The 17,906-nt window shown below is 45.2% G+C and overlaps 1 protein-coding gene across 1 annotated transcript in view; it reads right to left on the bottom strand.

Annotated features, from left to right (window-relative positions):
• The window catches only part of LOC146857043 (histamine N-methyltransferase A-like), a 300,289-nt gene extending 283,751 nt beyond the window's left edge, over positions 1-16,538 (bottom strand). Inside the window, exon 1 of the mRNA XM_085647536.1 lies at positions 16,410-16,538. The gene's annotated coding sequence lies outside the window, so the exon portion shown is untranslated. The remainder of the gene's footprint in view (positions 1-16,409) is intronic.
• Positions 16,539-17,906: the final 1,368 nt, after the last annotated feature.

Genomic DNA, 17,906 nt, shown 5'->3' with positions numbered 1-17,906 from the left:
CAAAACCTTGGATACAGAAGAACTTCACTAATTGCAACAGTGAGAATTTAATATATTTGATTACTTGTCCGTGCCATTTTCAATATGTCGGCATGACAACCAGAAAAGTGAAACTACGTCACTACACTAGTAGGTGGCTGAGCAAACAATGATTGCGTCTGCCATCTTTCAAATAACTAACAACAAGCAGACAATCGAGTCGGTAACACCCGGGGCTAGCCCCCTGTAAGAACAAAATTTAGACACATGAAAATCGCACTCCTCCAATAAAATACATTATAGCAGCCCAGCCGGGTGCCCTATAGATGCTCTCAGACGCCCCTAATGGGTGTACCTCGCTGTTGTCACGCACTTTTGTCTGTTTCTAGTTATGGTTGGGGTCTAGTTAGATTGGATGGCTTTGGCGAGTTGAAGTGGGAGGGGGTTAGGGGGAGGGGGGGTTGGGTGGGATCTTGCAGGTATGGCAGACTTGCACTAAGTCCACTTTCAAAACACTCGGGTCCGTAGCACTTGGTTCCATTGAATATCTGCAATATGTCGTAGGCTTTTGGTGTATGTGTCCCGCGAGGCTGTTTTATCACCCTGCATACGGATATTAGGTTTCTTTCTTGGAATGTGCGATGGCTCAATACCCGTAAAAAGATAAGGTCAGTCTTCGCGGTGTTAGACCATATGAGTGTCCATGTGGCCTCCTTGCAGGAGACACATCTTACGGCTGAATCTGCGGGGAGGGTGGGAGTGCGTTGGGCATGCGCGAAGGTCGCTTCCTCGTACTCTTCATATGCCAGATTGGTGCTAATCCTGATTAAAAAAGGTCTCCCATTCTCAAGTAGAAGAGCAAGGTCGAGTGGCAATTCTGCATGGCTGTCTGGGGGCCATGAATGTGCTGCTGGTTAATGTGTACGGCCCGAACACAGATGACTCCGCATTCTACTCTGATGTGTGGCGGAGAGTTTCTGAGTTCCCTCCCGCTGCGCTTATTTGGGGTGGGGATTTCAATGTTGGTCTAGACCCAGCATTGGACAGATCGGGAAGCAGCGATGTGAGAACCAAGCATGCCGCGACGATGTTACAGGGAATCTGTGAGGCGGGACGGTTGCACGACATATGGCGACACCCAACGGCACTTTTGTCTCCACGGTGCATGGCTCCTGGTTTCGCATTGATTTCTGGTTAGTTTCAGAGGAGATACTTCCTCAGGTCCAAGGAGTGTCGCATGAGGCGCGCACACTCTCGGACCACTCTCCAGTATCCCTACACATACAGGTCCCCGCTTATGAGCATCCACCCTTTGCTTGGCGCTTACAGCCTACTGAACTAACAGGCCAGGTTTTTAATAGGGGTGGGCGGAATTTGCGAAATTCACTTTCGCAAATTATCGCGAAAATGTTAAAAATCTCCGAAAACACGCGGACATATCGCGAAGATGCAGAAGTTTTTTTCCCGCCCGTTCCCGTTATTTTCTGCATGGTCGCGGCTCGCCAACTTACCCATGCGGTTGCTCACGGGCACGGCCATCCTGTTTTCACTTGTCTCGCGGTGCATGATCGCGAGAAGAAAGACGTGATCACGCGACGCATGATGTTACTGCGGGCGCGAACTGTCGCGAGACAGTGCAAATGGCTACCAACAATCCAACATCTCGTGGAGAACGCGACCGGATCGGGAAAACTTGTCGGCGAACGCGGGGATTCAGGTACGGCGATCGCGAGCATGCGAGAATGTATTATTTTACAGCGCGAGCAAGAAACAATTTATCGCTAAGCTGCAGAATGCGGAAATTTTGACATTTTCGCACTTTCTGCGGAACGCGAAAATGCCAAATTATCACAATTTCCGCGAACGGAACGGAATTTTGGCCCAGGCCTAGTTTTTAAGCAGACAGTTACTGAGCCGATCAGAAATTTCTTTCGCAAGAATGAGGGAACCGTGGGCAGCGGGGGGGTGCTCTGGGAGGCGTTGAAGGTCACCATCCGGGGTGTGTGTATTGGCGCACAGGCAGGTGTGCTGCATGATATCCGGCACCGCTTAAAAAAGCTGGCGTCCGACATCTCAGCCCTCGAATGAGATGACGAGGCCCATCCTACATCTGCAAAGTTGGCAGATATACGTGTCCTTGTTAAGGAGCATAACAACATGGTTGACCAGGAGCTGCTCCACTGCTCCTGCCGCAGAACGGCTCGCTATTATGGGGAGGGTGGCCACCCGAGTAGGTCCCTAGCACAATAGCTGGCAGCACCAAGAACCCAGGAACATATTGTAGAGATGTTGGATGCCGATGGGGTCCCCTGCTACACTACCCCTGAAATTAGCAGTGCGATGGTGCAGTTCTATGATGAGTTGTATGCTGCTGGGAGCACCCTCTCCCCGGAAGAGATTGATGCCTACCTGGAGGACGTAGCCTTGGGCTGGCGCTCTAATTCTCATTGGGAGTATCTGGTGCAGCCCTTTGATGAGGAAGATATCAAGGAGGCCATCATGTCCCTGCCAACTTGCAAGGCGTCTGGTATAGACGACCTACCTAGCGAGTTTTACAAGACCTATGCGTCGGACCTAGCACCTTGCCTCCTAGAGGTGTATGCAGAGGCGTATGATACTGGCAAGCTGCCCCCCTCTCTCCAGGAGGCTCTGCTGGTGACCTTGCTGAAACCGGACAAACCCCACAACCAATGTACATCCTATAGGCCTCTCTCGCTTATTAACATCGATGTTAAGATTCTTGCAAAAATGATCGCCACTCGGATGTAGCTGCTGGTTCCTCTCCTCGTCCTGCCCGATCAATCTGGGTTCGTCCCGCACGTTCAACCACACATAACCTCTGAACCATATTCTCGACTCTCCATTATTTTGACCCCGACTTTCAGGCTGTTGCGGTGCTGCTCGATGCAGCAAAAGCTTTTGACTCTCTGCAATGGCCGTATCTGTTTACGGTCCTGACCCGGATGGGCTTCCCTCCCTTTTTTTTGCAATGGATTAGAGTGCTTTATGCGGGCCCGACCGCTCGGGTGCGGGTGAATGGGCGGGTGTCTTCTCCAGTTCCTATTCAGAGGGGCACGCGACAGGGGTGTCCCCTGTCACCAATGTTGTTTTCGCTCGCTCTTGAGCCCCTAGCTTGTAAACTCTGACAACACCATGGGGCAGCTGCTTTACGTTTCTGGCAAAGGCTGCTGATTGTCTCGCTATATGCGGATGACATGCTTCTTTATGTACGCGAACCTGCGGTGTATTTGCCTGAGCTGCTCCGTGTGTACATTAAATTTGAATGGTTCTCTGGCTTAGGGATAAACTGGTCGAAGTCAGTGGTGTTCCCCCCTGACGGAACAAACCAAAGAGATAGAATTGGAATACTCACTTATGTGGACGTCGGATCCGGTGAAATATCTGGGGGTCTGGCTGCATAGAAATCCAGAGGTGGTGATGTCGGAGAACTACGGCCGTGCTATCACTCTTATCGCGGATCAGGCTGAGCGATGGGCGCATCTGCCTCTCTCCTTACCAGATAGAATAGCTGTCGTAAAGATGACGTTCCTCCCCAAGTTGCTCGATTTCTTTATCAATATACCCATCAGACTCCATATGGCATTGTTTACGACCCTCCAGTCCGCTTTGACCAAGTTCGTTGTTTTAAATTTACCATTCTCATAAAGAATGGTAAATTTAAAACACTGCAAGCGGTGCAGAGGGATGAGGACCGAGGCTTCATGTTTGGCTTCACATATGTGCGGGTGCGTCAGGCTATTAAAGCAGTTTATCCTGATTATCTGGCTGAACCTACAACACTGCGGGCCTTGCATGTAATTAGGGGTGGGCGGAATTTGCGGAATTGCGTTACGCAAATCTCCGCGAAACGGTAAAAAATCTCCGCGAACACGCAGAAATTCCGCGAACACGCGGAATTGCTTGTTCGCGATGCTTTTTTCCTGTTCGCAATAGCTGTTTGCGTGCTCGAGGAGAAATATCTCGCAAACATGCATTTTGAGAACGCGAACAAGCAAAAATTTCGCGAAATCGCGGAAAGCAGACTTTTGAGTAATTTCGTGTTCTCCGCGGAACGCGAAATTATGCAAATTACGCAAATTCCGCGAGCGGAACGGAATTTGCCGCCCAGGCCTACATGTAATGCTGGCGGGAGAGGAGCGGCGGGGCCTAATCACTAAACTTTATAATGCATCACTGCGAGAGCGGGAGTCGCACGAGCCCCCTTCCTGGGTTAAATGGCGAATGGTGCTGGGGGATGACCTCACTTCGGCTGTATAGTCTGAATGTTGTGCCCTTACCGGCCGCCTCACGGCCAATTGTAACCTTAGAATAATACATTTTAAATTTCTACTTCAATTATACTATACGCCTGCCCAGTTATATAAATACGGTCTTCGAGAAATAGCCCAGTGTGTACGGTGTAGTATGGCAGATGCTGATTTCTTTCATGTGGCTTGGAGCTGTGCGGGTGTGCTTGCTTTTTGGTCTGCAGTGACGAAACTGCTTACAACTGTAGTTTTGGAGGCTGTGAACTGCTCTCCTGAACTTTGCTTACTGGGCTATGTGAAGCGCCTAAAGCACTGCAATAAGCGTTTAGTTGCGGTATCCACTCTTTTTGCGAAGAGGGCTGTGGCAAAATGCTGGGGTGCGAAAACCACTCCGACGATAAAACAATGGCTTCAGGATCTCCTATATTGCAAATCTCAGTTGCTAACGTATGCGGAGGAACTTCCTGAGGCTTCTCGCCCCAAAGATTTCTGGGCCTCTCTCACTGCTTACTTGTTGACTAATCCTGATCTGGTTTGAACTCGTTATAACATTGCTTTCTCCCTCTGTATACTCTAGCAGATTTTGCGGGCTGACCCACACGTAGCCCTGATGGACATTTTGTTGTGTAAATCCTCTTGGACCCTGTCGCATCTACAGCCGGTCTGGCTTACTACCCTTCCTTGCGCACAGTGTACTCCGTCGTTGTTGCTTCTATATCCTGTATGTATCATTATTGAACCAAATGTGTGGTGGAACTGTATAGGACTTCTTTTTGCTCTACCTGTGGGATGTGTGAGGGGGTACGGTTTGGGGTTTGTTTTGCTTGTTGCATTGTAGCAGTATCATTGCCATTGATAACGCTGACCTGCTTGAAAATTAATAAACAAATAAAAAATAAAAAAATAGATGCCCTAAGGGCATGAATGTCCTCCACATGGCACCTTGAAAAATGCAAAAAAGTGCATTTTTCATGGAATTCGCATATTACCAGCAACTTGAAGTTGCAAGGTCGCAATTTATTTATGCTTCCTGCATTTCATTTAAGGAATTGCAAATTGCGATTTCTTAAATGCATTCGCAAAATAGGGAATCACAATTTTTGCGATTCCCTATTTTGCGAATGCCTTTTGGGATGATACATCCCAAAAGGCTTTTTCCCGTTCGCAAATGGGCCAATTCTGCAAATTCGCCCATTTGCAAATGGGAAAAATGCTTGATACATCTGGCCCATAGTTCCACTCCACCTTCCTACTAGCTACTGACAAGAAAGGCTAGACCACTCTCAGTGTAATAAGCAAAAGGTAGGAACTGCCTAAAATGTGCCTACAAAAGTACTATTAGAAAACACAAATGCTGTGTGCAACATTGATATAAAGATGGGACAGCAAATTTAAAGCAAATGCATGCCAAGATGTCTTTTCTAACATCTTGGGCCTCCACACCAGTGGCAGCCGAAAAACTCACTGTACTCCAGGTGATGGGTAACTACAGCTAACCCTCCTTACCAGGTAGGGATCAGAAACATTCAGAGTTCTAAGAACCTGCCAGGAGACACTGCATTGATCCTGCTTTGAAGGAGAGAGAAGACAAATTGCTCAGGAGGGAAATTGGAGGTGATCTTGCATGAGGAAAACACTGCTGAGGAGAGGGGCTGTAAAGATGCTAGGGCAAGATGAACTGAAGGGATCTGCTGCAATGCAGGGAAGAGCCTGCACTGCTCTGCACAGGATCTGGGTTGGCAGCCCTGAAGTGGCCAATAAGCTTGAACAAGAAATATGTATCTGGAAATAGAGTGCTAGGGAATGGATACTGTATATCTTCCGCTTCCCAGAACAACTCTACGCAGAACTCTCGCCTACAGACCTCCCAGACCGTGCACCCCGTACACTAACACCATCGCAGACAACATCGCACCCCACGCCCTCACCTCCCTGGACTACATACTGCTCAGAGACCTGATTTCCACCTTGACAACTTCAGCGACCCAAACTCCACCACCCTCCTAGACAACCTCGCCAACCTTGGACTAAAGCAACTTGTCACCATCCCCACTCACAAGGCGGAAAACACACCCTCGAGCCCATCTTCGCCAGAGGAATCAACATTCACTTCAGTCACACCACGCACCCCTCTGGATGGACTACGACTGTGTTCACTTCTCCTTCTCAAAACCCACCGCACACAAACCAACAGCACGCACCAGCAGAGAAACTGGACCAAAATCACAGAAGAATACCTCGCCTCCACCCTCAGCCACACTCCTCCACCCACCATGACCTATGCCAACTCTGCAACCAAAGAACTCCACAAATGAATCGCCAACTGCGCCAACATGCTCGCACCTCTCCAGAACTCAAACAGGCAACACACCACGAAAGCCACCTGGTTCTCCACGGACCTCCGAGAATCCAAGCGCACGCGCAGAATTCCCGAGAAAGTGCGGACAGCAAAAACCCCAGAAGCATGCACCGCCCATAGGAACAGCACTACAGCACACCACCAACTCATCAGATCTACAAAGAGGAACTTTATCCAGGCCAGAATCCTCTCCAACTCCTGCAACTCCAAGGAACTCTTCAAAATCATACAAGAATTCACCACACCCCCCAGTGAAACCTCTGATGTCCCTCCCTCCCAGGCCATCTGCAACAAACTTGGCTCCTTCTTCCGCTACAAGATCAGGACTCTCTATGACAACTTCGATGAACAGAACCAAGGAACCAACCCTACAACTTCCACCAGCAACTCCACTCAGCTGACCATCCTTGCATGGTCCCCTGTCACCACAGAAGACACCACAAAGACCGTGAGGAGCATACACACCAGAGCACCAATGGACCCCTGCGTGCCACACATCTTCCACAGGGCCACTCCTGCCATCGCACCAGAACAACGGCAGACAATCAACTGCACCCTCGAAACAGGCACATTCCCCGACAACTGAAAATATGCAGAAGTCAAACTCCTCCTCAAGAAGCCCTCCGCAGACCTGACAGACCTCAAGAACTACAGGCCAATTTCCATCCTCTGAAAACACAATAAATTGTCTGGAGGTGTGTATTATTACTAGGTGCCTCCTGGCATCATGCACTACTCATAAGTACCTAAGCTCAACTAAATATGAAATGCCATGTGGGCAACCCTTATAGGGAAACGGAGTCCCATCACTCACCCACGGGTGACATGCTGCATCATTTGGGTTCTCTTCCCAGCTGTAACTCCTAGTACAGCCGAGGGCTACAACCCCCTCACTGTGAGGGAGGAGCACAGGGATGTTTTATTGGAATGATCTCATAGGATATACTAAAATCCATGATATGATGAGCTGTGGGTTATTATTAGGTGACGGACACAGTGCAAAAAAACAAAACTTAGTGAAGTTAAAACTGGCTACTAAGAGAAAAATGTGTTTATTGTGTATCACTTAGTATAAGGGTTAAAACCAGTGCTGAGGCAGTTTTGAAAAAATAAGCTGCTACTGTCTAGCTTTAGAGGGTAGGTCGGTCTACAAGTTTCAGATATCTGTGATCTATAACAGTGTCTAGCCTTCCTCAGGACCTGAAAAGTATAAGCTACTGGGTGAAAGAATGCGACAAAAATGTTCTGTGTGAAAATATGTAAATTAAAAAATAGAAAGATATAACTTATCGCACCAATTATATGATTTCAAGGTACGTCTGCAAACCTGTGTAGAAAACAGACAAAACAATAGATGAGAAAAGGGTACTGGTGAAGTAGTGTTCTAAGTAATAAAGAGCTAGTAATAAAGACTCAGTCCCTTATACAAATGCTTTGCGTTATATTGCAAAAAAAAATTTGATAGGACTCACCCGAAATGTACGGGTAAGAAACCTCACCTCACCTGGCCACTGCTCAGGACGTGAGGCACCACTCTGTAAAGAATAAAAACATCAACCTTAGAAAATGCTTCGATGGTTTGGTTCTTTGCAAGCAAAGAATGTAAGAAAACAAATTAATCTTTTATTAAAATCACATCGTGATGTAAACTATTTAAGGTCTCCATTGACAATATTACTCGCATACCAAAGGTCAGAAGTATTTTTAAAAATGCCTTCGTGTTGCTAGAAATTGTAAGTACAATCTCTAAGTTACGAAGCTGCCAGGGCAATAATGTGGAGATCTGATTTTCAGATAAACCTGTAGTCAGAAAATGTTGCTGTGGACCCCACAAAGGTGCCGATTGTGCAGACTAGATGTTAACAGCGTTCTAAAATGGCTTTGAATACATTATTTTCATACAAGATATTGAATGTGAAGCCCTCCTTTTTTTGTTTAAAGCATAAGGCCTGTGTAAAAGCAGGCTGATGAAAATGCTAACTTAAACAAATTTAGCATCAAAGAGAGAATCATAGACACAATAACTACATGTTGTAATTGAATTTTGCATAGATCGCAACGTGTACAAGAAGTACAAGAAGAGCACACAAGGCTAACAGAAGACTTACCTATCCGTCGGTACCCCGGGCTTCACTGAGCCTTGGATGGAGGTAAACCAATACGGACGGAAGTCTCTTTTATGTGTGTCTCAATTGAGGAATTGAGGTACACCGGCGTAAAGACGGCGCACTTTAATGACGTCATCGAGTACTTGAATTTTGCCGGGAAATGTAGTTCTAAAAATTATTCTCGCCTATTATTGACTGTTGTTGCATAACGTCCATATATATATTTTACTAAAGTAATTTATATTAGAACGCTGTAGCGTTTGCGAAGTCTCTAAAAAGCGTGATGTGTGCTCATGGTGAAAGGGCATCAGGAATAACAGAACCTGATGTAGTACGTATAGTTGCGCAAGGCAGTGAGGTAGGGATTTGTAGTTTTCTACTATTCCGATCGAGACCCTGGTTCGCGGCTGCTATGTGGATCTGAGTGATGGATAATAATTAGCACCTATGACGTTGTAAAAAACCAATCATCCTATAGACTAAGTATTGCACCATGAACCTCGGAATTCTATGGTTGTGTTTATCAAGATCCCATCGGGGACCACATATAAAAGATTACATTCGAGAACGGGGTTCAAGGCTACCCTGCGGAAACTTTGCGAAACTGACACTTATGACAATTTTGGATAAAATATTCCCAAACCATAAATGTTTAGACCAGAATTAGATGTTTCTATAGTGATAGTAAAAATATATATTATCAGGGACTGCAAACAGAGACCACATTCCGTTTTCAAAGCTAATGACAGTAAGTTAAGTAAGAATATTTAAAACTTAATGATGAGTGTCATGGTGTCCAAGAGATATAAGTAGAAAGAAAGTATATAGCTGCTGTGAGTCCATTATACAGTTTCAATAGTCCTCATGTATAGTGTGATTTATCCGAAAAAATACATCAATTGATCCAATAATACCCATCTTGGGTCAGAGCAAGGTCCATGGAATCTCATCGTTGAGACCTATCTTGTCGCTCTGTAATTTAAACACCCAACGCTGTTCCTTCAAAAAGAGAAATCTGGATATATCTGTTACATGCAAAGGAATGAAAGGTTGTTCCAATACAGTCCATCGTAGTTCTTCTGCCGTATGTTTAACAGACAGAAAGTGATTGGCAAGTTTGGAGGACTGCTTGTTACATCGAATGGTACTCTTATGTTCAGAGATGCGAAGTTTCACTTTATGCGTGGTCATGCCTTCATAGCATAACTGACATGGACAATTTATTAGATAAATCAAGTTGTCACTGTTACAGTTAGTGTGGTGTGTTTGGGTCAACGGTTTAGCTGTCCCAATATCTATAGTGGTTGATTGTCTGGTTTGTGGGCAGAAAGAGCAGGGACCACACAGAAAATGTCCCTGAACAGGTGGTAAATTCCAAGAGTTTCTTGAGTAGAACTCTTCATTGCAGTTTTCCTGGGTCGAGTATGCACCAATGAATCTCTTAAGTTAGAACTCTGTTTAAAGGCAAACAAAGGGGGTGGCAAATTAGTCTGTTCAATATTCAAAATCCTCCAATGTTTACGGATCGTCTGTTGGAGTTTGTTAGAAAGTGCATGAAACGTGCTCACACATGGGAGTCTAGAGATAGGAGGTTTCGGTTCTCGTATTTCCAATAATGCCTCCCGGTTGTTATTGGCAGCCCGTTTCAGTGATTGACGCACTAATCTACTTGGATACAACCGTGCCTTAAGCTATTGAGACAGTAGTCTTGCGTGTTCAGTAAATTTTTGCGACATAGAGCAATTGCGTTTAACTCTAAGAAATTGGCCATATGGAAGGTTGTCACAAAGTGACTTAGGATGGTTACTGTTGTAAAGCAGTAGAGAATTCCTTGCCATCGGCTTCCTATAGTGTTCGCTTCGCAGTCCAGTGTCTGTGGGGAAAATCTTTAGATCCAAAAATGGGAGACTGTTTTTGCTGTATTCGACAGAGAAGCGGAGAAACGCATTTCTTGAATTCAACCAAGTCTGAAATTCTAGAATGATTGTAACATCTCCTCTCCATATCACAAGGATATCGTTGATATACCTTCTCCAAGTCACTATGTTCGCACGGTAAACGTTGACATTAGTCAATACATGATCCTGTTCAAATGCATGAACGTAAAGGTTGGCTAGACTCGGAGCGTAAACACTCCCCATTGATGTACCTGATGTGTGGAGGTAGAGGGTGTCTTCAAACTTAAACAAGTTTTCTTTCATCGCGAGTCTGGCACACTCAATAGTGAAATGTACAGGTGTCATCGAGTTCCAGTCCCTTTTGTCCAGCAATAGCTGGATAACATCCAATTTTTCGTCTTGTGGTATACATACATACAATGACTCAATGTCGAATGAGACAAGATAGTCTCACTACTGAACTCAATCTCAGTGAGTAAACGTAGAACGTCCTGAGTGTCTTTTAAGTAAGACGGCATTTCACTCACCATTGGACGTAGAAAAAAGTCTACAACGATAGACAATGGTTCAAAAAGGGAGCCAATGCCCGAAATGATGGGTCGTCCATGGGGGGTCGTTGTGTTTAGTGTATTTTTGGCAGCATGTAAAAGTACGGCATAACCGGATATTGTGTTACCAAAAAATTAGCGGGTGAGTCCTATCAAAAAATATTTTTTACAATATAACGCAAAGCATTTGTATAAGAGACTGAGTCTTTATTACTAGCTCTTTATTACTTTGAACACTACTTCACCAGTACCCTTTTCTCATCTATTGTTTTGTCTGTTCTCTACACAGGTTTGCAGACGTACCTTGAAATTATATAATTGGTGTGATGAGTTATATCACACTGAACATTTGTGTTGCATTCTTTGACGCAGTAGCTTATACTTTTTAGGTCTTGAGGAAGGCTAGACACTGGTATAGGTCACAGATAGCTGAAACATGTAGACCGGCCTACCGTCTAAAACTAGACAGTAGCAGTTTATTTTTTCACAACTGCCTTAGCACTGGTTTTAACCCTGACACTAAGTGATACACAATAAACACATTTTTCTCTTTGTAGCCAGCTTTAACTTCACTATTTTTAGTTTTTTTGCACTGCGTCCGTCACCTAATAATAGCCCACAGCTCATCATATCGTGGATTCTAGTATATCCTATGAGATCATTCCAATAAAACATCTCTGTGCTCCTCCCTTACAGTGAGGGGGTTGTAGCCCTCGGCTGTACTAGGAGTTACAGCCGGGAGGAGAACCCAAATGATGAAGCATGTCACCAGTGGGTGAGCAATGGGACTCCATTTCCCTATAAGGATTGCCCATATGGCATTTTATATTTAGTTGAGCTTAGGTACTTATGAGTAGTGCAGGATGCCAGTAGGCACCTAGTTATAATACAGACCTCGAGACAATGTATTGTGTTTTCAGAGGATGGAGATTGGCCTGTAGTTCTTGAGGTCTGTCTGGTCTGCAGAAGGCTTCTTGAGGAGGGGTTTGACTTCCGTATGTTTTCAGTTGTCTGGCAATGTGCCTGTTTGGAGGGATGCAGTTGATTGTCCGCCGTTGTTCTGGTTCGAGAGTTGGTTGGGAAAGTGTCTTTGGAGGTCGTTAAACTTTTCCCGTGGACCCTCTCTCTCCTGTTTTTTTGCAATCTCCATCCTCCCCTTCGCCTCCAAAGTCACAGAGAAGAGCGTCAGCATCCAACTGACGAACTTCATGGAATCCAATTACATCCTTGACACATCCCAATCTGACTTCCGCAGTCACCACAGCACAGAGACCGCCCACCTAGCTGCCATGGATGACATCTGCACACTCCTCGACCACGGCCATACTGCAGCCCTCATTCTACTAGACCTCTCAGCAGCCTTTGACACCGTCTCCCACTGCACACTAGTCACCAAACTCCACGACGCAGGTATACAGGGAACTGCCCTAGACTGTATCTGCTCCTTCCTAGCCGGCCAAACTCAAAGAATCAGACTCCCGCCCTTCCTCTCCAAACCCACAGAGATCAGATGCGGAGTACCACAAAGATCCTCCCTCAGCCCCACGCTCTTTAACATCTACATGGCCCCCCTCGCAACCATCGTCAGAAAAAGTGGACTCAGCATAGTATCCTACGCCGACAACACCCAGCACATCCTCTCCCTCATCAAGGAACCCAACATCATTAGGCACATCTTCCAGGAAGGAATGAAGGACGTCACAACCTGGAATGTGCAGCAGCTGCCTGAAGCTCAGCTCAGAAAAAATGGAAGTCCTCATCCTCTGATCCACCCCTTCTCTGTGGGAGAACACCTGGTGGCCCCACACCCTCGGCAGCCCCCCCACTCCCACGGACCATGCTTGCAACCTTGGCATCATACTGAACTCCCCCCTCACCATGAACAGACAGATTAACGCCGTATCTTCACATGCTTCAACACCCTCTGCATACTCCACAAGACCTTCAAATGGTTCCCCCCTGAATCCAGGAAGACCGTCACCCACGCACTCAATACCAGCAGGCTGGACTACTGGAACGCCCTCTATGCCGGAATCAACAAATCTCTACTTCACAAACTCCAAACCGTCTAGAACGCCGCAGCCAGACTCCTCAGCATCCCATGACAAGACGACATCACCCAGCACCTACAATACCTCCCCTGGCTCCCCGTCAATAAAAGAGTGACCTTTAAGCCTCTCACACACACCTACAAAGCCCTCCACAACACCAGACCCCAATACCTCAATGGAGATGAGAAACCTCCACTCCACTGACCAGGCCTTGGCCGAACTCCCACGCATCTACAGAGCCAGAACAGGAGCCAGATCCTTCTCCTAAATCGTTGCCCAGACCAGGAACAAATGACCCCTCAGCATCAGATGAAGCCCCACATTGCAAGCATTCAGGAAGAGCCTCAAAACATGGCTCTTCGAATGACCGGAACTGCCTGAATACCCCCCCCCCCCCCTTCCAGTGCCTTGAGAACGTCACCGGGGAGTAGTGCGCTCTATAAATCCCTGATTGAATGAATTAACTGAGCGCCAAGAAACATCAGGGTGCTAGACAATTCTGACCTCATCCTGCAAATTACTATTAAACACATAAAGTATTAAAGGAAATGCCACTTCAACGGAAATAACTTCAACCAGTCTGAAGTACTCATCACTAAGAAACAGGGTTGTTTAGATGGTGAGGTTTATGATTGTGCCTGAGGAAGATCTCAAGTGGTACGATCCACTACATCGTGAACAATGCAACTCTGGCGTCACCTTCTCTTCAACTGGTACATGCCCTGCTTTCCTGGATCAGTGTGCAGAGAAGCACAAGTCGAGGACTGCAGGTACATTGGTTAGCCAATATTAGGACACTGTCAACCTCACTTAGTGAGCCTTGCTGAGTGCAACCTAACCATAGTAGTGTTGGCTCTCGCCTACCAATGGAGGCTGAAAGCTCAGTTTTCACTAAAAAGAACTAGAATGGACAAAAGGTACTGTGCAAATTGCAAAAATACTGAGGGTGGGAGAAAGTCATTCAGCAAGAGAGGAAGCATTAGCCAACATTAGCATAGGCCAGATGGGTTTTCTCCATGAACACTTGCCAATCCAGAATCACAGGAGAAACCCATAGAGAATTGCAAAAAGGAATAACAACCTTATTTTTTCTATTTAGAGACAATCTGGAAACAGCAAACACATAAATATATCAAATAAAATGTATTTTAGAGCTGTGTGAATTGTTTCGGAATGATTATTACAGCATACAGAGGGAACATTGATATGCAACATAAAAATCCTGAGAACTTTATATCAGTTCTTTTTCATACACCAGCTCCTGACTGTCTCAGAATAGCAAAACATAAAGAAATGGCCAGTATTTTTTTCTACAAAATGTGGCAACAACATGAGTAAGCCTTGGAAAACTAAATTTCATTACGTAATTTCAATATAAAGTGCTAATGGAGTGTCCTTGACAGGGTTGTACCTTAGCCAGAGAGATTTGGGGCTGTAAATCTCAAATATCCCAACTGTAAAAAGCTGAGAGCTGCAGGGTGGAAAGATGAGATGTCCAAGGTTCAGGGAGGACACTTTCTATGATGAACAGGGTCAGAAGAGATTTGCATTGTGTGGGCCTCTGTTTATAGTAGCACACTGGGTGAAACATGATGGGTTGAAATGCTATCCCAAGCTATTGCAAGTGGTTAGACTTTGTCAGCATACATCTTATCACCTCTTGGTGTCTGGTTGCTAGTGTATGTGAGGAAACATGAGGCTGGTACTGCTTTCTAAGCCTACTACTGCCATTATTTGCTAATTCCAGAATGTAGCACATTTGCACCCCTTCAATGAACACTTCTATGACCACAGACATTACAAACACGACCCAGGGCCCCCAGACCCAACCATCAAGCCAAGAATGCATTTGCGGAGTGTCACTCCCAAAAACCCCTTCCAGAAGCTTGACCCACGCCCGTCCCAACTGGCCTGGTAGTTCTCACAGTGAACTCATGACTATCTTCATGTTCAACACAATAGCCAGGACTCCTTGCCCTGGGATAACATGTTAAATGTATTTTCCCTGCACACACTCTTCATGTCTGTTGCGAGAAGTCTTGATGGTAGAGCTGTCAAAACTGTGTGTGTAGACAAGGCTCCACATCTCCAGTTGTCACTTTTTATAACTCATTTTATCAAATGACTGGCTGCTCCATGTACTAACCATACGCTGCAAATAGAGGTGGATGCAACAGCAAATTAGGTCGAGGCTCTTGATTGGCTATACGATCCAAGCCATGAAAACATTTGCAATGTATATCGTGTAAAAAAACCTGTATTTTTCCTAAGCACATCAGACCTAGAAACTTTAATGACTTTGAACCTAGAAACAGTAATTGCTTTCTCCTCAACGACAATGCCATTAGTGACCTAAGTGGCAAGCCAGCACACATGTAACCCCTAAACAAAGCAGAGATTGTTATTAAAGATGGGACACGATTACAGTCTAATAAATCAAACATTAAAGGAGCTTGTAAAGTGCATATCCTGAAATCAAGTATTTAAATGTACACTTATGTGGGAAAATAAAGAAAAAATAAGCTCTGTGAAATAAAATGTTTGCTGAGGATCATACACTTTGGAAAAGCAGGGAAGGAGGTACTGATTCTAGGTTATCTTGTTTCCACATTTTTAAATTGAGCCAGCAGATGGATATCTCTCTCTCACCTGTTTTACACGGGGGTAAAAGGCTCAATTTACCTAATGACCCCTGAAAAACGTACCATCACAGATGATTTTTTGAGTTGTGTTATGTAAATAATTGGCGTATGTTGGTTGTCGTAATTTGCTGGTTAATTTGAACTGAACAAATGAGTATGTAAACATGATCAGTAGCTTATTTACGTTCAAACATCCACTGTTGGTACAGCAGATCATGAAAAACACACATTCGTAACCACTCTCTACTGTTGGATAATCAACAAATCATGGATAGTAGAATTTACGAATGACACACTCTATATTTACAAGATTTGTACTGATTCAAAATAGGAAATAAAAGTCACAAACAGGGATAGCCTTGCAAAGTCTGAAATTAACTAGTTATTTTAAATCCAGTATGTAAATCTGCATGTTAGTATAAATATATAACGCTTTTATAAACGAACGTAGATACAACTATACGAATTTAATTGTAGCTAATACCTAGTATGTGTTTACCCAAATGTACAGCAAAGAAAATAGTCACATGTGTTAAATAAACAGTGGGAGACTTACATAACTCCTTACTCCACTATGATAATTTCCTTTAAGGCTGCAGCAAGCAATGTTCGCAGAAAAAGATTACAATTCTGGAGATGTTATTCAGAAATGATAAAGCGTTTTCACTTAGGTAATATCGATCTCAGAGTGGGAGCTGCTTATATCTGGAACTTTGAAAAACACTAGACGAACCTGCCAAGTCAAACTTTCAACAGCTCCACCCACACCGAAGGGCATTTCGGGACAGAAGGTGTGGTTTTGTCTCCAGCAGAAATGAGTTCCCAGACAGTAGTCGATTATTAAACATTACATTTCCCAATTCCACAGTGAATGTTTGGCACGGAGTTCTGTTTTGTGCTGCCAACTAACAGCTGTAATTCTAGCTAAACCGTTGAAATGCAATTTTTTTTCATGTGCTGTTATGTAGCTGTGCGTTATATCTACTTGTTGATAGAGGTAGCGAAGATTCTTTGCATGTTAAGGATAGGCCTGGCAGGAATTCACATTAGGAAGGCAGGGTTGGTTATGTGGTTCACTACCCTATACTCGTACATTGGCTGGAACGGCCTTGAGAATGAAAATGACACAAGTGACCCTTTTACCCAGGGCTGGACTGGTTGTAGCGGGTACCGGGGGTTTCCCGGGTGGGGAATGGTTTTCAGCCCCTGGGGGGCCATTTTTGTTACAGGAGGACGGCAATATCGGCCCCCTGTAACAAAATCGGCCGAAACCGGCTCTAGCAAACATCTCGCCGCACCTCCCTCCCCTCCCAGGGTGGCCGACTGAGCAGTTTTCCAGGGCCGGTTTCTGTTCCCAGTCCGGCCCTGCTTTTGCCCACTGGATGCTGACAAGTTAACTAGTGGCTGTCTTAAAACCAGGCAAACCCTTGTGTGAGGGTTTGCCCTGACCAGAGTATGAGCCTCAGCCTGCTGGCTGGCACCACGGGCCTACGGGGACCGGGCCTCCAACAGGGAATTGAGGGAGTTGTCCAGCTTGCAAAGGCCCCAGGCTCCTTCCTTGTCCAATGCCACCCTGGCCCAGGTAGGGGAGGTGGCCCTGCCTGGTGCCTGTGCTGGAGCAGAGTTTTCTGTTGAAAATTTATCGAGTTTTAAGCTCCAGTTTCGTCAATATGTTATGATTTAAAATTACTAATTTGTAACGATTAATTAATAGTTTGTTTTGTCCGGGTTAACCAACATTACTAATGAGAGAAACTACACGTGGGATGCATATATGTTGCTTAATAATAATGTGCGGTTTTATTAAATGAGTGTCGCAAGTGCTATTTGTTTTGTGTTTGTGCGTTTAAAATAACGTGTACTAATGCTTTATTACGTTGCAGAAGGCTAGATAAGTACATACACATAAGGGTGTTAATGGGGTTTAACACTGTTCAATCATTATGATGTGGTAACGTTGTTTGTGTTTCTTTTAATTAAGATGGTCCGTTTTGGCCTAAAACAAGATGGCTGCCATTTACAGCCTGCGCTCGAGTGATTGAATTTTGATGAG

Source organism: Triturus cristatus, chromosome 3_2, assembly GCF_964204655.1.
Source record: "Triturus cristatus chromosome 3_2, aTriCri1.1, whole genome shotgun sequence".
NCBI classification, from domain to species: domain Eukaryota; kingdom Metazoa; phylum Chordata; class Amphibia; order Caudata; family Salamandridae; genus Triturus; species Triturus cristatus.
Note: the sequence above shows the minus strand (reverse complement) of the source record. Positions and strands in the feature narration are given on the sequence as shown.